Source organism: Callorhinus ursinus, unplaced genomic scaffold (genome assembly GCF_003265705.2).
Source record: "Callorhinus ursinus isolate GAN/ISIS: 27379988/994484 unplaced genomic scaffold, GSC_fseal_2.0 scaffold15, whole genome shotgun sequence".
Classification (NCBI taxonomy): Eukaryota; Metazoa; Chordata; class Mammalia; order Carnivora; family Otariidae; genus Callorhinus; species Callorhinus ursinus.
The window spans coordinates 22037285-22057274 of NW_027397077.1; the positions used below are offsets into that span (position 1 = coordinate 22037285).

General features: G+C 44.2%; 1 protein-coding gene across 2 annotated transcripts in view; it reads right to left on the reverse strand.

The window, feature by feature from the left end:
- Positions 1–6791, reverse strand: part of LRIG1 (leucine rich repeats and immunoglobulin like domains 1) — a 164357-nt gene extending 157566 nt beyond the window's left edge. Inside the window, exons 1-2 of one of the 2 annotated variants that reach the window (XM_073901516.1) lie at positions 6632–6791; positions 599–683 (exon numbers count right to left, since the gene is read on the reverse strand). The gene's annotated coding sequence lies outside the window, so the exon portion shown is untranslated. Of the gene's footprint in view, positions 1–598; positions 684–6631 lie in introns of those variants that run through there. The other variant, XM_073901517.1, reaches the window with a different exon arrangement.
- Positions 6792–19990: the final 13199 nt, after the last annotated feature.

Below are 19990 nucleotides of genomic sequence, written 5' to 3' on the forward strand. Positions count from 1 at the left end.
CTGAGGAAGGCTACTTCAGCCAGGAGTATGTGGAAACAGAATTGAATGGCATCTGTCCTGGTATTGGTTTAACTGAATTAAGAATGAATGTGAACAGAACTGTGTACGATGCTAGACCAACCACCTGGGTCCACACCTAAAAGAGCGAGGGAGTCATTCATCCTGGAAGACAAGGAGACATGCTTCCTGGAATTAGCTCTTCTGCCAAGAGACACACCTGCAGTGGGTCCTCTAGCATCATGTTCCAGTTGTCCTGGGAAGAGTTTGCATAAGCCACCTGGCTGTGCCCTTACCCAATGGTGGAATTTGGGAAGACTGGACAGAATATTGCTAATCCATTTCCCTATGAGTAGCCCATACAAAAGGCCCCATTGGCTGTCAATTTCAAGTTTGAAGGATGGTCATATGATCAGGTAAGATACAGATGTAAAAATGGTTTAGCAGACCCTTAATATTCTCAGACGTAATATTTAATAATAATGATATGAACACAGTGCGAGACATTATCCTAAGCAATATTTTTCATGTGATAACTCGTTTAACCTCTGAGGGCTATTATCTCCATCTTACAGACAAAGTAGCAGAGAAGTAAACTTACCCAGATCAGACACCTGCTGGGTGGCAAAGCTTGAATTTGAAGTATGACAGGATGGCTTCACAATTTTCAGGGTCCAGGAGTCACTCTGCAGATACACAATATAAACTCATGTGTCATCCTGGATCATCTCCCTAGGCCGTGCACACTGCTGCCTGAAAAAAAGTTCTATTTCAAGAGAGAAGTGGCCATGGGTTTGGCCATCATTCCCCATGTTGCTTTTTTGTTGTTAAAAAAACGTTCTTATTGGAAGTCCAAAGGGAGAATTGAGAAGGAGATTTTCTCTCTTCCTGCATCCAAGAAAGCATTCATGGGGCAGGTCGTAGAAATGGGAGTTCCAGTGATATCTAATCTATAGTTTTGGTGACCACAGGAAAACAATCAGGAGTCAGGGCAGCTGGTCTTCTTTTTATTCAGAAAATCTGCACCAAACTGCCTTTCTATGGAGGCATTCCTCTCTTTTCTTCTTGCCCCATCTCCCTTTTAATAAAGGACAAACCTGTATTTGCCCACAGGTATTTGGTAAACAAGGACTCTGGGTGGAAAATTCCTGTATTTGTCCCTCAGGAACATGCCTTGGGTCTTTAAAAATACACACTGGTTAAAGTATCACTGGCCATTTTGTTCTAATGTGAGAACAGCGCCCCCATTATAAATATGATTATTGGAGGGTGCAAGTTTTACAGACAACAACCAACTTGTACTGAGCACTTGTTATGTTCTGGGTGATCTGGTCAACGGCTGGACGTGGATGAAGGCTGCACGGCAGGTGTCAGAGCTTCGTGTCCCAGAAGAACAGCCACAGAAGCCCAGTGATGTGCCCAAATTGCACAGCCAGTAAGGGAAGGGGCTAAGCTCTGCACTCAGAGAGCTAGATCCATCCCCCTTTCTTGTTTTCAAATCATTTTCAAAATGAAAAGTAGAGGAACACCTGGGTGGCTCAGTTGGTTAAGCGTCTGCCTTCGGCTCAGGTCATGATCTCAGGGTTCTGGGGTCGAGTCCCCCATTGGGCTCCTTGCTCTGCAGGGAGTCTGCTTCTCCCTCTGCCTCTGCTGCTCCCCCGACTTGTACTGTCTCTCTCTGTCAAATAAATAAATAAAATCTTAAAAAAAAATGAAGAGTAGAGTTGTAGCAAGCCAAAGTAAGAACAAAAGAAAACCTATCTTCTTGCATTCTTACGGCTGAAGGATAGTGAAAAATTTTTTTTTTTTGAAAGCAGTAAAGAAGTGTCTCCCTTCCATAAGATATACGGTGTGGACTTTTTAATTAATTTTAATTAGTGTTTTCCTAAGTAAGAGCCTTAAAAACATAACATTCATCCCAATGTTTCCATATTTAGAGGAACCTTTCAGATTGTTTCTGCTTTTTAAATTTTTTTCTTATTAAAAATGTTTACAAAAACGTACAGAATGACTTTGATGAAAACCATGATCTGAAGAACAGTTCTTTAAAACCCAGAGAAGTCACACTTGCACCCGCTTTAGCCCAAGCACTGTTTTCTAGCTGAAAGTTCTGAATCTCCCACACACAACTGAAAGTTTAAAAATAGACGGTGTGAGGTTGAAATGACCTTGGGCAGCCAACTTGACAGAATTTACTAATGGTTTTCAAACAAACTGAAAAGCTTAGGGTGGTTTTGTTTGGGGGTGTGTGTGTGTAAAATATATTTTTTTCATTTCACCTCATTTCACTTCATTTTTTTCATCGACCCTTAGCAATAGGAATGAAAGAATATTGAAAAGTCTCAAATGGAACCCAACTTTCCAGGATCAATATGAAATTACTTACATTAAGGGCTGTAGACACCTATGAAGGTTGAAAACCAATTATAATAAAACAAAGTTCTGTTCATTTAATCCCCCCAAAACCCCTGGGGGCATAAAAACTTCAGGACTTGATTAATTTTCTTTTACTCAGATACTTTGTAATGATTCAGCAAACAAAGTTATAAATACTTCAGCACTGAGTAACATTAAATTGGGAGCAGATTTGAATCTATTCCCCAAAGCCAGCTTGCCTCGGAAGAGTCAGCAATATCAAGATTCGCTTCAGTGGAAAAGTTTATCCTGAATTGATTGGAGCAGAGAAAACAAAATCTGCTACATATATTTTTAAACTCCTACTCCTCATCATGTGCTCAGAGTATTCCCGCCCCTGCAATTAAAAAAAGATCTTTTTCAAAATATTTAATTTGAAAACACAGTTAATCAGATTTGGTAGAACTAAAAAAAGAGCAACCTTAAGGTGAGTGCATATGTATATAGAGCCAATTCTCACTATCTGGGATAGTTGTGTTCTCTAAAGTCACAGCACACTGAATTAGCAAATAGCAAATCGTTGCCCCGAAGGGAAATACAGGCTTATGTTCCTGTGAGGCTTGACCATAACATTTTTTCAAGCGGTCAACATGTAACTTTGTTTTATGTGTATTTCTGTTTTTTTAAATTTATTTTTAATTTATTTTAAATTATTTATTTTATTTTAATTATTTTTATTTATTCATTTCAATTAATTAATTATTCTAATTAATTATTTTAATTTATTTAACAAATTTTATTTATTTATTTACTTATTTGACAGAGAGAGAGACAGCGAGAGAGGGAACACAAGCAGGGGGAGTGGGAGAGGGAGAAGCAGACTCCCCGCTGAGCAGGGAGCACGATGCGGGGCTCAATCCCAGGATTCCGGGATCATGACCTGAGCCGAAGGCAGACGCTTAACTGACTGAGCCACCCCGGCATCCCACCTGTGTTTTAACTTTGAATTAGTCACCAGCATTTACAAATGGGGAGACTAGTACCTAGGGATCTGGATTTGTCGTCTCTTAAACAATGGGGACATCTAGCAATTAGTTCTGTATTCTCCCACAGTAACAACTGGCTGAAGTATGACTAGCCTCTTTGGGTGACTCAGGAGCACTCCGATTTGCTACACTGTCCATCATCCTCTCTTGTCTCCAGGCCAGTGCACCGATTCGCATCACCTGCCTGGTCTTGGCATTCGTGTACATAAACCCAGGCCTGTTTCTTTGGAGCTACATCCCTGGCCCTCCGTGACCTGGCTTCTCCTAGCCTTGTCTCCATCCCATTCTGAATTTTATGCCCTGGCAATAGGAGATGATGGGAAGTTCCCAGAGGAGGACAGCGTGCCTTGGCTTCCTTGGAATGCCCTTGACCTTTTCCTCAGTTCTGCAAAGCCATACTCATGCTTCAAGTCCCAGTTCAGATATCACCTCCGCCAGGAGGCGTTCCCTGATGTTTAGGGGTGGATAAGGATCTCTTTACGCCCCCTCTTTGCTTGTGCCCTCTCTCACCTATGGCACTGAGATGATCTGCTCCCCAATTCAGAAGCCCTCTCACCTTCCCACATTCACTTGTGAGCCTTAGCACCTTTATGGGCAGGTGTCGTAAAAAGTCAAAGACCCTGAGCCCCAATGCGTCCCATGGAGAAGGCCCTGGGATCCCAGACTGGGGAACTTCCTTGGAGTCTACATGCCCCTTCTGCTGCCTTTCTCTCTTTTCTCCACATGTCTATTCCAAGAGCTCTAGCTGTGAAGGAAAAGCCCACTAATTTGGTCTTATTGGGTACTTTGGACTTTAGATAGGAGATATTTAACAATTAAGTCTTTCTGGCTTCTTGCCTCTGTACTCCGGGGTGAAGTCAAGGTGGGAGAGTAGATGAGTCACTGAGTCACCCGAGGGCCTTGCTGCTGTGCAGGTCTGAGGAGACCACACCCCTGGAAAGGGGCTCCTGGCAATTTGGGGGGGGGGGAGGGAGTCAACTCATTCAGAGAAGCCAGCCAGAGGCTAGGATGGATTAATAACTATTTTTGCTCACTGTGGCTGTTAATAACTGCCAGTTATTTAGATATGAAGTAATTAATCACCACTAATAAGTAGAGGTACTCAGTGAGGAATTAAATCCCTTGCCCCAAGGCCATCCTTGGAATGAGGGCAGGGAGCGCGGTAGTCTAGTTTAGAGACTGCTCTACTGCAAGCCAACTCTAGGAAACTCTGGATGATAGGATCTGTAGAGGATGTTATTAATTACATTGCACAACATCCTCAGAGGGCTTCAAAGGAGAAACTGATAGATACCTATGTAATCAAGAGGAGTACAGTTTTTCCCCGGACAACTCGAGTTATGCAGCTGATCCCACTTCCCTTTTTGTGTGAGTTGCTGGAAAGCTCAGAGCCAAACTTGTGAGTTGCCTGTTTGAGCGTTTACAGACTCATTTTTGGAAGAAGCCTCATTCTTAGCTCCCTGCTCTTACTTTCCTTTCTTTTGGTCTACCTATTTAAGAAAGAAAAAACAAAACAAAAACAAAAACAAAAACAAAAACAAACAAATGAACAGAATTTCTTACACTGTCCTCTTGCAAAGGTAATATAAATTCATTTTTAGAAAGTGTAGAAAACACAGGAGACAAACACAAAATTGGTAAAAATCACTTAGTCACACCTGGAAAGAACCACATTCATGTTCTGGTGTATTTTCTTCTTCCCCCAGCCTCCATTGGTATACACATGTCTTTTACAAAATGAAATCAATACCATATATAGTATTTTAGAACAGTCCTCTGCAATACCACTTCTTACCTTATATTATGCACATCTTTGGTCTTGTAGGTGTCCCATAATTTATTCAACCAATGTAGGATTGTTGAATTTTGCCCTGTTGCTAAAATTTTTTTTCTCTTTTTATAAAAAAAGGTTTTAGTATATACTTGGAGAGCTGAATCTTTATGCATATATATTGATCTTTCAGTTAAAATTCTCAGAAGTTCTCATTGGCTTCTAATTTATGTTATCTTGCTTTATTTAATATAACCTGTTGAACACCCTTACTTTCTGGAACACACTGAGTGAATTAAAGAAAGCCGACTTGCCTAATCTCCTATACTCTGCTCAGCAGAACCTTCCATCCATCAACTGGGATTTATAGTGCACACGCCTTTACATTCAGTTTTCTCTGAGGACTCTGGATCCAAAGAATAAGAGGTGTTCTCTGCCCTTAAGGGGTTTATATTCTAAGAGAAAAGGATGAGCTATAGAGATGTACACCAAGTTACCACGGTTGGGGAAGAGTTTCTAGCAACTATGACATAAGGTATTTGAAAGGTGCCAAAGACAACAATTCATGAGGGCCCGTTGGGGACATTCAGCCGATATTTACTGTGCCAGTGCTGTGTGCCAACGCTGGGGGCTCAGTAGGGATTACGACACAGTCTGCCCTCAAGGACCACAAGGTCTACGGAGGGTGGATAGTGAAGGAGGAGGGGTCCCAGAGTACTTAGATAACTGCAAAACAACGGGGGCAAGGATCTTCTGGGACCTTGGAGGCCAGAAGAGGGGACCAAAATAGGCTTCCAACAGTTTAGGCAAAAGAATGAAGAGAACACCAAAAAAAGGGGGAAATGTTTGAGTAACAAGTTAGATCTTTTGCAGAAAGAAGTGGACTCAAATCTTTTGACTTTGCTCCCAACTTGAATGCACTTAAAATTTTGAACCAGTATAGACATGGGAAAATAAAAGTTCCATGCATCAATTCTTTCTTTAACACATGCAAAATACTCCTTTACTTTCCACTTTAATTTAGTAAAAAAAGAGTAGAGTTGCAATCCACTAAACTGTCATTATGACCCACTCAGGGCAGACTGACGTTACAGACGCAAACTGAAGGTGGGTTGGGTGCTTGACAAAGCAAAAATTAAATGGGGTAGTGGCTTCTGGCTCAGAGTCTCTGGAGTAGGTCAGCTGGGTCAGGATAAAGGCTCTTGAAAAGCCCCTCTTAATGTGCAAATGAAAAGCCTAAATAGACTTCCATTGTCTTGGGAAAAGAAATAAAGAACACCTTTTTGTTCTTTTGAGTGGTTTACCAAAAGCTGCTTCTCTCTTTTGTTATGTAAAGCTGTGCCTGGAGAGAATTGGTCAGTTTTGTGTAAATGGCTCTCAATCTCTTTTAGAGCTATCTAGGAGGTTCTGGATGGCCCCTACCAACGGTGGGACAGGACAACGGAGTCCTTAAAATAGTTACCTCGAGGAGAATCATCTTTAAGTTCAACTCAAAGTGTTGAAAATCCACAGAGGTGGGCTGGTTTTGGCATAGTGGTTGGTTGATGATCTGAACTTGGATCCCGCTATCTTAGCACAGTGGTCGTGCTTTGGTCAAAAATGGCTGGTTGTGAGCTTGTTAATGGAAAAATGCTGTAACATTAAAGCCCAACACAAGGGTTCAGTGCACCTCAGCAGGCGCATGGACCAGTTAGGACAACCCAGTTATCAACGGCCAACCACCAGTCGCGGTGTGGAACCAGTCCTCAACAGCGCCCCCGTGTGTTCCTGAGAAGCAATGGCAGCGGTAAACTGATTGCCATGGCGTTGCCGCGGCCGGTGCAAGAGGAGTAACTCCTTCTCTACTCAGTAAATTCTGGAGTTCTGGGTGTATGTGGGGAGACGTTTTAAAAGAATGATATAGAACATTCTGGTATCAAAACAGAGATTAACTTCCAAAAAAAAAGGGGGGCCAGATTTGAATCCTGAGTTTGTAGAGCATTTGGCACCATGTTGCCCTAAGCCCATCTTACGGAGCCCATATTCTGAAGTACTTCAGCGGTGGTTCTCCAAGTGTGGCTCCCCGACCAGAAGCATCAGCATCAGCCGGGACCTTGTTACAAATGCACATTCTCAATCCTCCCTCTCCCAACACCTACTGAATCAAAAACTCCGAGGGTGGCGCCTGGCGGTCCATGGTTGCACCATCCCTCCTGGAGATTCTGAGGATCCACTGACAACTCCTCCCTTATCAGCGCTCTCCCTTCTCCGCCTTGCTTTTCTTTAACCCTGTGCAATGGCGGGCTCTTGAACTTAAAAAAAAGACAATAGTTGAGACCAGTGAGTTGGTTGAGAAGTCCGAAAAGAGATCACTGAAAGCTCTGCTGAAGAGTGGGGGCTGAGTTTGGTGTTGAAAGCTGCCAGACCTTGACCAGGTAGAGAGAGCAGACAAGAGGAGAATTTAGGTGGAGGAAGAGAGCGGTGTTAGCAGGGGGAGAAATGGACAAGGCTCGCTACGGTCAGGCAGGCAGCCCGTGGGGCTGTAGGGAAAGGTGAACCTTTCCTGGTACATGGGCAACAAAGCTGCCGAGGTAGTTTAGGATCAGACTGAGGTGGGCCTGAATTCTAGAATCAGATGCCAATGCTTTATCTAGTAGACAATAAGGTGCCATGGGAGGTTCTGAGCAAGGGAATCCTAATCACACATTATTATTATTATTATTATTATTATTATTATTATTATTATTATTTTGCTGGGGGAAGCAATTTGGTAGCTTTGTGTGTCAGTCCCTGGGCTACGTACACTCTTCCGTGCATCTCTCATTTCATCCTTCCAACAGCCCCATGAGGCAGGAGTACAATCAGCACTCCCCCCACCCCCACCATGTTTTACAACCTTTAATTCAAATATGAAATTTCAATATAAGCCATTTGCAGGGCTTGGGGCTTGTTCTTTTAAAAATAAGAATGGAGGACTGCAATGAAATGATCTTCCCATTTTTTCCTTAAAAAATTTCAAAGAAAGGATAGATCATGGGACCATGAAAGCTCCAGTTAGTCATACCCACTTTCTTCCCCTCCCAATAATCTTGCATCCTTTCTGTAATCCTCACACACATTCCTGAATGAAGATTTACAGCTCATCTTTGCTTACATAACCATGTAAAAATACTCAGCACCAGCTTGCTTCTTATAATGCCAAATGAATCAAATCAGGAAACTACTTCGATATGCATGTCTAGTGATAGAACTGAACTCAAACTCAGGCAGCCCAGCTCTGGAACCCACGCCTTTAGCCACAAGCACAGTGTTTCTCAAACTCATCTGGACTGAGCTGCAGAGTCAGAAATACGCATTACATCATGACCCGGGACACACACTAGGAAACAATATTTCACTGCGTCATGTATGCTGATTCCCTCCCCCGCCTTCTATTTTCTTCTATGCTCTTCTATTCCATTCCTTGAAAGTTTTTAGTTATGGCTCACAAAATTGATTTTACATCCTACCAATGATGGGGTTACAACCCATAGTCTGAAAAACAGTGCATGAGAACATACTATTTTGCAAAGAAAAAGGCAACCGATGTGACACAGGAAGTGTATAGGACAGGGCAGATGCTATTTATGTCCCTAATTGTGGGGAGTAGGCAAGAAGGGTTATGGTCAGGCATTTGGAAGAGAGAGAGAGAAAGAGGAGAGAGAGAGAGAGAGAAGACAACTGTTAGGGGTCCAATCACCCTTGACGACTTCCATGGAGGAGAAAGACACAGTTCTAAGCCTTGAGAATAAATGGAATTTAGTGAAGAAAGTCAGGGAAGGACGTATCTACAGAACACTTCAACAGTCTCCAGGCTGTGAGGGATTAAAGTCAGAACTACTCAATCTCAGAATTATCATTTGTAAAATGGGGATAATAACTGTCCTTACCTGAACAGGTTACTCTGGAGCTGGAAGGAAATAATGCATGTATCATGCTTTGCACTTGGTTGCTTCTTCATTAGAGATCAAATGAGAACCATGTAAATAATTTAAAATTTTCTAGTACCCATATTAAAAAAGGTGAAATTAATTTTATTAAGATATTTTATTCAACCCAATATATACAAAATAATATTGTTTCAATATGCAATCATAAAAAATTATTAATGGGATATTTTACTTTTTTCATACTAAATCTTTGAAATATGGTGGATAATTTTTTTAAAAAGATTTTATTTATTTATTTGCCAGAGAGAGAGAGAAGCAGACTCCCCGCTGAGCAGGGAGCCCAATGCGGGGCTTGCTCCCAGGACCCTGGGATTGACTGAGCCCCCTAGGCACTCCCGGTGGATAATCTTTATGCTTGCAGCACATCTCAGTTTTGATTGGCCACATTTCAGGTGTGGAATTGCCACATGTGGCTAATGGCTGCCCTAGTGGACAGTCTGGACCTAGCACATAACAAGGGCTTCAGAAATATTATTATTGATATAATTATCACCGTTGTTATTCAATGGTGAGTGACAGGATCAAGGACTTTTTTGTAGAGGATGGTTGTGCAGAGTTGAGCAGAGGAACAGCCTATTTCCCTACCTACCAGGACACTTGCTTGCTGGGATTTCAGTGCAGCTAAGGCCTCCAGCCAGTTAAGCCCATGGTTCTAGAGTGTAGCCAACAGGGGCCCTTGGTGTGATGGGCAGACTGTTTATAATACAGCCATGTTTATACTTTTTGTTTCTGGTATGAATTAATTATTTACTTATGATATTTAATAAAAACCAGACATCACCTCATTGGTGTTTAAACAAAAACAGTGCTATTCATTTCATTCATTCTGCTGAGGTCATCTGCTGTGGGGTTCACAGGGTGGTGGGTGGGGGTTGGGCAGGCAGCCTATGCGGCCTTGTGCCAAATGGTCCTTGGGCCCCAGAGTATTAGCTTCTCATTCAGGTGGGTCTCTGGTGGCCAGTACTGAAGGGAGGATGGTGGAGTGGGGTTGTGGAATTGGGGGCCTAGCTGGGGCAAGGGACCAAGAATGCCCGTTGGTGTGCGCATCCAAGAAAGCAGATGCTAGTACGTGGCTCAGGGTGAGGGTTTGAAGGGTGCTAAGCTCTTTATGAGCAGGATCCCATCTATTCCTCCCAACTCCACAGTGAGGTAACTGTTTTGCAGAGGAGAAAGCTACAGTTCCGAGAAATCGGACAACATGCCCAGCTGCGTGGCGGTTAAGCCCGTCTCTTTGCAAGGGTGCCTGACTAAAGATTGTGCTCTTTCCCACTTTGTGATGCTGCAACTTCCTCTCCAGACCTTTCTCACCACAGCCACATTCCCCCTGACATGGTTTTCTCCTGATTTGGTGGCTGCATTAAGTCTGGTAAGAAGTCTGGGCCAACGCCTTTCTCCTTGGTGAGTGGAAACCATTTTCATACACGATGCGAACAGGTGAGTGTGGATCCAGGTGTCCCAGCTCTCAGGGCGAGTGGGTTGGAGGTTAGGTTCCAGCCCCCCCCCCCATTCTGCCCAGGGCCAGTGGCCTCTCAGGTGCTAGGAGCATGAGGGCAAGCACTGTTCTATTCTATTTTAGGATGTGGGCGTCATATCACTTCCTGTGCCCCAGCCACACTCTGCTCCCTTTGTTTTCTTGAATTTGCCAAGCTCATCCCTGTCTCCGGGTCTCTAAGCTAGCTCCCCCCCCCCCCCCACTGAGAACGTCCCCTCCTCTTCCTCAGTCGCCCTGCCTGACCACCCCGGAAAGCGAGCTCTCTACCACTGCCCTCTCTTTAGTTCTGGCCATTTATTCCATCCTTATTTGTTGGTTTACCTGTTGACTGACCACCTCCACCATAGAAGGTAAACTCTGTAAGAGCAGAGAACACGTCAGCTTAGCTCATCCATGAACTCCCCATGTTTAGCACAATGTCTGGCCTCGAAGAGACTCTCAGTAGATATTTCTTGCACGGAGGAAGAAATCATAATGGAAATGCTTCAAGATTCATGCGCAACATGTGAACTTGGGTAAACTCCTTCCTCCCTGGGTCTCAGTTATTGCATCTGTGAAATGGCCTCCAGATGACCTCTGAGCTTTCTTCCAGCTCTCTGATCTGACACTGGAAACTGCTGAGCCCCACCCCATTCAGTTATTTTGCTTTTATCACTCGAGCACTTCCTTAGAAAAGGGGGTGGGGATCACTGTTCTCGTAAGACCTTAATTCCTTTGGGCAACTTTCCAATTCTTATAATTGTGTTAGAAACAGGCAAAGTTAACTGAGTTATTGATTCTGGAGTTTCGAGTCTCTGCTGGTGAGACCGAACCCACTAGCTAGCAGCTTGGTATTCTTTTTTTTCTTTTCTTTCTTCCTTTTTTTTCTCTTCTTCTTCTTCTTCTTTTTTTTTTTTTTTTTTTGTAATGTTGTGAGATTACAGGCTAGTCCCTGAATCAACAATTCTTCCACTCTATAATAAAGTTGTATTTTCAAATTTTGTTTTTGACTTTAATTGCAGCCAGGCATGAAACAAGAGAAGGAGGGTGCCGTTCCAAATGAGTGCACATTCAAAATCATTCAAACTCTACTTGGAAGAGGAGAGGAAAATTAATAATGAGAACAAACAGGCCTTTGGAACCAGGCTCCCCTTCCTCCCTTCTCTGTAAAATGGAATCCCTCTCCTGACAGAGTAAATGGAAAAAACACCAGAGCAAACAAACTTGGGGAGGTGTGAGCACAATTGGTTCTTTTGGTCTACGCAGACCCAAATAACGTGCAGACTGAACTATGTATGTGATAGAACCAGATAATTCAACGCTCATCCATTCATTCTTTCGTCTGATGAATGTTCATTGACCCCCTCCTCTGTGCCAGATGTCGGGCTGAGTGTGGGGGTAAAACAGTGAATAAACCAGCTGAAATTTCTATCCTAATATAATACCACTGCTCATGCTAATAGCACTTGTTGTTCATACTTACTATGTGTAAGTATAAGTGCTTTTCATGAAATTTATCATTTAGTCCTCATAATATCTTTAGGAGGCAGGGGCTGTCATGAGTCCCATTTTAGAGATGAGGGAACTGAGGCAGGGGGCATGAAATGAGTGGTTCAGGATCATACGGCTGGGGAAGTGGAGAAGCAGGGTTGGCTCTGGGGGCTGTGCTCCTGAGCAATGATGTTGAGAGTCCCATAGAGCCAGCAGGTGGGTAAATGGGTGATTCCAATGTGGTTTGAGAAGCAATAAAATAACAGACACACACAGACTGGGTTGTCTAAAGAGGCCGAGGAAGGGTTTGTGCAAGATAGGATGTCTAGGCTGGGATCCGAAGGGTGAGAAAGAATAGCCAGGTAAAGATTGTGGGGCATCTGGAAGAGATATACATATTCCAGAAGAGAGAGAAGTGGAAGAGTGGTACAGTGGAGGAAGGGAGGTGAGCCTGGCAGTGTTGACAGGAGGCCAGATCACAAAAGATCTGGAAGGCCAGGCTAGGACCTTCATGTCCTGGCAGCAGTGGGAAGGTCCTGAAGGAGCATGGTCAAAGTCACGTCTGGGAAAGGCTGTGTCTAACTGCTCTGGGCACAGAGTGGATGGGAGGGTTGGAGACAAATCAGTTCCAGGGAGAGCTGAGGGTGGTCTGTCATGAAGCTGGAGACCATGGTGAAAAAGAGTAGTGTACTGGTTTGAGAGCATTAAGGATGTTGAAATTACACGATTTGGTGATAATTCAAATCTCTATACTTCAAATCAGGCAGGAGACTTAAATGAACAACTTTGGTTGCCTGCAATAACTGATAATTCTCCCCTTCACTCATGCTATAGAGACAGGGTTATATGAGAAAACCAGGGAGCCCTTTACCCTGTGAGGTCATCTTTTCTCAAAGACCCACACAAAGTTGATGTGAAGAACATACCTGCATCCACATAAGGAGCAGTCTTTACCATTGTTCTTTATACTATTTTTTTTAAAAGACTGTATTTATTTGAGAGAGAGAGAGTGAGAGAGAGCATGAGCTGGGGGAGAAGCAGATGGAAAGGTAGAGGCAGACTCCCCCGCTGAGCAGGGAGCCCGATGCAGGACTCTATCCCAGGACCGTGGGATCACGACCTGAGCCAAAGTCAGATGCTCAACCGACTGAGTCACCCAGGTGCCCCATCTTTATACTATTTTTAAAGTCCCTCATATGAATTCCCCTGCTTATTTGTTTATTTGTTTATTTGTTTATTTTTTGAAAGAGAGAGAGAGAGGACTGGGGAGGAGGGCAGAGGGAGAGAGAGAATCTAAAGCAGGCTCCACGCTGAGCACGGAGACCAAACAACATGGGGCTCGATCTCCTGACCCTGAGATCATGGCCTCGGCCGAATCAAGAGTCAGAGGCTTAACCGACTGAGCCACCCAGGTGCCCCTCCCTCTGCTAATTTACAACTAGGATCTAATGATTTTCCTTTTAAGTGGTGGTTGAAAGTGATTTGGTCCACCATGTTTTGCTTTTGCCTTGGCTATCAACAAGCTCAGGGTGAATTTTTATTTTATTTTATTATTTTATTTTTATATTTTTTAAAAGATTTTATTTATTTATTTGTCAGAGAGAGAGAGAGCACAAACAGGGGGAGTGGCAGGCAGAGGGAGAAGCAGGGTCCCCCACTGAGCAAGGAGCCTGATGCGGGACTCGATCCCAGGACCCTGAGCCGAAGGCAGATGCTTAACCATTTTTATACTCCTGATAAATATGTTAGTCTAGGGCTTGACCTATATGTTTCCTCTTCTTTAATTTATATCGTTCTATACATGTCTTCTTTCTAGCCGTAAGTGGCCTCCAATATTGTTTGGAAGAAATGGTGTATAAAATAATAAACATGAACCGCCTGAGAGTGAGGTGGCCGGATCTAGCTCCTATGCCGACTCCTTTCTCACCGTTCATGGATGCTGGATTCCCCCATCGGACTCACTCTTCCGTGTTTGGACATCATCTTCACAAGACCCTGGAGAAGCACACAGAAATTGTTTTGGAGGGTGACTTTTCTGCACTTATTCACAAGGCAGAAGTGATTAGTCTATTGAATGCAAGTGTCTGCCACCTCGCAGGGGGGCAGGACTTGAAAGGGATGCGAACTAGGGCGGGGGAGTCTTGGTGGAGATTTGGAGAGCTGGGTTTTTGCAAATGAGCCCCAGATCAAACCTCAGGGAGAGGCCTTGGAAGGACTGTCCCCAAAGAGGACAAGAGTCATTGGCAGGAGAGATGGGAGGCCGCCAATGTGGTCAGAGGAAAGTGGGCTAGAGTATGCCTTGTTCATTCAGCCTCGTTTTCCACCATTGTGTTGACACAAGCCAACTAAGCCACACTTTCCACTGCCTTGGACAGCAAATTCAAAATACGGTAGTCCCCTCTTATCTGTGGGAGGTATGTTCCAAGTGCCCCGGGGGATGCCCCACACCCTATATATACTAAGTGTTTTCCTATACATATACACCTGTGATAAAAGTTTAATATGTAAATTAGGCACACTAAGAGATTAACAATAATAACCAATAATAAAATGGAAAAATTAAAAACAATATACTGTAATAAAAGTTACATGGATGTGGTCTTTCTCTCTCAAAATACTGTACTGTACTCACCCTTCTTGTGATGACATGAGTTTATAGAATGTCCTCATGATGAGATGAAGTGAGGGGAATGACAAGCATTGTGATTCAGCGTTAGGCTGCTACTGAGCTTCTTATGGTTTGTCGGAAGGAGGATCATCTGCTTCCGGACCGCGGCTGACCATGGGGAACTGAAGCCGTGGAAAGCAAAGCCACGGGTAAGGGAGGCTACTGTACCATGATGAGGTACCTGCCCATGTGGAATGATGCTTAGGAGGCTTGGAAAGAGGTTCCTGCTTTCTCTTGTCCAAATATCTTTATCACGTTTCATTCAATGTTTCAAATCGTGACCATTTCAGGAAGTCTCGGCTAAAATGTGAATACCCCTGAGTGGTGTCATGCAACAAGGATGAAATCATGGAAACACAGGCCTTTGAGCTGGAAGGGGTCTGGGTGATAACTGACAGCAGCCCTCATGTATGTGAGAGCTGGTGAAACTTAATCACAGGAAGGTCAAACTAACCGGACCAAAGACACTAAGTCACTTAGCGGCAAATCCTGGATTATAACGCAGACCTCTGGCTTCTAGCAGAAGCTCTTTCCATGACACACCATTAGAAGCCAGTCTACATCCAATTCTTTTCTAAAGTCACAGCCAAATAGAAGGGAACAAGGTCCAGGAGGAGCAGGTTTTGATATGAAGAGATAAGAGAGACCAATGGTAATTACACGGACCTGCTTATGGAGTTCTGAACCATTTTTGTGAAGACACGTTTGTCTGTAGAGAATTGTTCTTTGTCTACCCTGCATGATCCTGGTGGGTCCATCTGCAAAAGAGCCTAAAGCCACCCCCTCCCCATTCCTCCATATAGGAGAGGGCACACGACTAAGTCTGGCCCATCAGAGTTCTCCGTGCCTGTTCTGTAGATATTGGTAGAAGCGAGGGGCAACTTCCAGATCCAACCAGAGTCCCTCCATGAAATGGGATGTATGGAAGTCTCACTTCCCCTGTACAGACTATTTGGCCTGGAACTGCAAGGGGCCGTCTTTCTCATGGCATTTGAAAGACACTGCCTGAGTATGAAGCCAACACTGAAGAAAGCAAAGGCCAAAACGAGAGATAATGAGCAAGAATGAGAGGAAGGTGGGGAGAGGAGGAGAGGAGGAAGGAGAAACAGATTGAGAGGGAGAATAAGAGATTGAGACAGAGAATACAAGAACAAGCAAGCATCTGGAAGAAATAATCTGAGTAACTGGATCCAGCCACGCCTGAAGCCAGATGCACTCCAGAACTTTACAGTTTATGAGAGCCAGTAAGTCTGTTTTATTTTTTTTTTCCTGTTCAAACTAGTTTAAGTTGAGGTTCTCCTATTTAACAGTACAGATCCAGTTTATAATATAAGCTTTTTTATGTAAATTATCCCACTTGATTTTCTCAACCACCCTATGAGATAGATATTATTAGGATCACCATTTTATACATGGGCCCGACGAAGCTCAGAGATGTTAAGTCATTGGCCTGAGGTTATAGAACTTTATGAAAGCCGCCTGGATTACTCTCTCAGATCCTTTACTTTTTATCTGCTAAGCCTTGCTGTCAAGGGTTTAGGTTGGGAGGTCTGGAGGCCGGCTTTGTCCTTTTGTGTCGTGGTGAGGAGCTAGCCGTCTTTTCTGCAAACTGCTCTTCCTCACCTGGTGTGTTCACGCATCACTAGCTGCTCCGAGAATGCTAACGAGCTAAGATAACTACACTGGCCACATGCATCTGGGCATGGTCCACTCCGCAGTCAGAGGTGGGCTCGTCTCCAGCTTCACGCGGGTGGCTGTGCAAGCCGCCCAGGCCGCCGCCTCCTCCTCTGGTACCACAGCAAGCCTTAGTGGGTAGCACCGCTGCGAGCCGTTCCCCTCTGAGGCCAGCATGTGGTACAGCCGGAAGCCTGTGGTCAGCATGCGGCAACTCAAATAATACACTTCACCAGTGTGAGAAAGCCACAACACAGCGTGGAGGAAACAGTTCGCCAGAACTTTCCACCTCCCATCTGCTGGACAAGATGGCCGAGGTTGGGATTTGAGCCATGCCTCCGAGTTTCCCAATACATACTCCCTGGAGAACCGTGTGAAAAGACAGGTGGGTTGTGACAAAGGAGAGCTCCTATAAACACAAGCTTAGAAGGCCTGGTTGTCCCTGTCTGGTTTATTTCCCCCAGCCCAGGGGCTGGGTGAGGACAGACACATTCTTCTCCTTCTGAGGCTTCTAGCCATCCCCTCAGAGAACACGCCGAGTTCTTCACCTCCCCAACGAGGACACCCAGCCATCTGGGGTGTGACGGGTTTTTTTTTTTTTTTTGATCAGTTCCTTGGATAACTTGGTGCATCCACCTCAGTTTTTCTTCCGTGTTCCTGGAGAAGTCGCGTTCCTGTGAGCCATATGGTCTAGCACCACAGGAAGAAAAGTCTGGGAGTTACCGCTCCTCCGGCTTGTGAGCACATTTCACCTCTGATGTCTTCTTCCTGAATGCATTTGAGCTTTACTCCTCTGATTCTTTCTCTCCCATCTGGTTTCTATCTGACCCAAGCAGCTGTTTTTCCCATTTAAAATAACACACTTACCTCTTTCTTCTTTATGTGCCATGTTTTCAGTTTTGAAATGCTTTTTCATATGGATTGAAACAGATTGTTTTTTCTTCCTCTTCAAGAAAAGAAGTACCTGTATTTTGACTTGGTTATGTGCAAATTCTTTAAGCAGACCCACAGAACAATTGCAATGAAGGCTTTGCTTGGCCAGGGTACCATTCTGTAAAGCCACAGTGACCGTGCTCTGTGCTCAGGAAGACTTAAAGCCATGACTAATATTAGCAAAGCACAGTATATATAACATGGCCAGTTGGGGATCATAAATATTTATAAAGACCATAGGAACCTCTCTCATAATGCAAAGAGAAGTGCTCAATAAGAGTTAAGCAGTATGTGTTGGATGTTTTTGGAAAATGATGAATAGATGACCTTTTTTCCAAATGACAAAATGCTCCTCCCTCAAACCTCTTGAATTTTAAAGATAGCTGGGAAAGCAAAGCCCTGGAATTTTCTCTACTGATTGAAGAGTGGGGCGGAACTTTGCCATCAGCGATGGAAGAATTTATTCCCATTTTAAGTAATGTTTACACTATCTAGCCACACCATAGGGAAAGGAATACAGGGAGAATTTGAGAAAGAGTAAGGCTCCATATTCAAGACGGTGGCTGTTTAAATGAGAGACAAGTGCTGGGGTCAAAAGGAAAATCAAATCCTGACTCTGCTCTCTCCCAGCTAGGTGATCTTTGTGTTCCTAGATTTCCCTTCTTTCTCAGGGTCTTTGCACATGCCCTTCCCTGCATGTGCTCTTCCCCCATTTTGCATGGTGGTTCCTTCAGCTCTCTGCTTCAATTGTCACCTCCTCAGAGAGGCCTTGGGTGACCACCCCATCAGTGCAGGCCCAGTCATTTGCCTCTTTTGTTTCCTTCCTTCACTGCATGGAGCATCAGCTTTTCATGTCTTTGTTTCCTTGCTTTGTGTTGGTCTCATCCTCTGCAAATCTTCATAATGGCAGGGGTTGTGGTCTTCCTTTTTGGTTAACCAACCCCCTTCCCCCCCAAAACCCAATAGACTTAATTTTTTTTGAGCAGCTTTGGGTTTGCAGAGAAAAAAGTGGAAAGTACAGAGACTTCCCACATACCCCATCATGTCCCCCCACCTCCCGAAATTCCCGTTATTCACATCTTTCATTAGCATGGCACATTTGTTGCAATTGGTGAGCCAATGTTGATACATTATTAACTGAAGTTTATAGCTTACATTAGGATTCATTCTTGGTGTTGTATATTCTGTGGGTTTTGTCAAAGGTTTAATGACATGTATCCATCATTTTAAGATCCTACAGAACAGTTTCACTGTCTTAAAAAGCCCCTGTGCTCCACCTGTTCATCCCTCCCTCCCTTCAACACCTGGCAACCACTGATTTCTTTACTGTCTCCACAGGTTTGCCTTTTGCAAAATGTCATATAGTGGGAATCATACAATATGGAACCTATTCAGGTTGGCTTCTTTCACTTAGCAATTTTTTCCTGGCCTCATTTTCTCTCCCCTGTTTTCCAGCATCCCCGAGGTAGGAAGTACCCAGGGAATGTTTATGGGACGAACAAATACACGAGCCTCAAGTGGTCCTAATTTGTAAAATGGTCTACTTTATAGAGTTGTGAGGATTCACAGAGGTAACCCATGGGCAGGTTTGCTGAGTGTATGGCCGCTGGTAAGCCCCGAAAGTGGTGGTTGCAACTTTTCATATTCTGGTGGCATACCAGGTCCTAGTGATGCTGGCGTGCCTATGGGGAATGGGGAGGGGCTGAGAGTGTGTTTATGAAACTTAGGGTTTTTTCAGAGTTCTGGCAGGTGGCACTACAATTTCTCCATCAGCCTCTTTCTCTCCAGAGAGCTGCCCCTTAAAATTACAGAGCCTTTGGGAAGTCTTGGTGAGCTCCTGTGAGGATGTCTCTGGTCAGAGTTTTCAGTGCAAAGTATTTCCATGATTTGCAATTCTTTTGAGAGATGCTTCTTCTCAAAGTGGCTCTGGGGCTCTGTATGTGAACTGTCCTTATTTCTTTTCTCCTACATACTGTTTAGTAACCCTTGCTTCTCTTAAAGTATTTTTATTTATTTATTTTAGAGAGAGAGAGAACGAGCATGAGCAGGGTGGGCAGCGGAGGGAGAGGGAGAAGCAGGCTTCCCGCTGAGCAGGGAGCCCGATGTGGGTCTCAATCCCAGGACCTTGGGATCATGACCTGAGCCGAAGGCAGACACCCAACTGACTGAGCCACCCAGGTGCCCCAACTCTTGCTTTTCTTGAAGGAAAACTTCACCTAGTGTTTCCAGCTCCACTTCCTTTCACCACGGGGTGGAAATTCTGATGGCTTCCCCGGTGGGAACTTGAGGAGACTGGCCTGCATGCGCGAAGACTCTGTATTCTGAAACTCTTCAGTCTTCTGAAAATTTCAGGTTGCTGAAACAACTTCTGAAATGGGAAACGTGCAAAGCATTTCACAAGAGCTTCTATTCCTGGGTTGTTTAAAATGCTTTAAGAAGGAGTGCCTGGGTGGCTCAATCGGTTAAGTTTCTGCCTTCGGCTCAGGTCATGGTCCCAGGGTCCTAGGATCGAGTCCCGCATCCGGCTCCTTGCTTGGTGGGAAGCCTGCTTCTCCCTCTGCCCTCTACTCCCCCTGCTTGTGCTCTCTCTCTCTCTCTCTCTGACAAATAAATAAA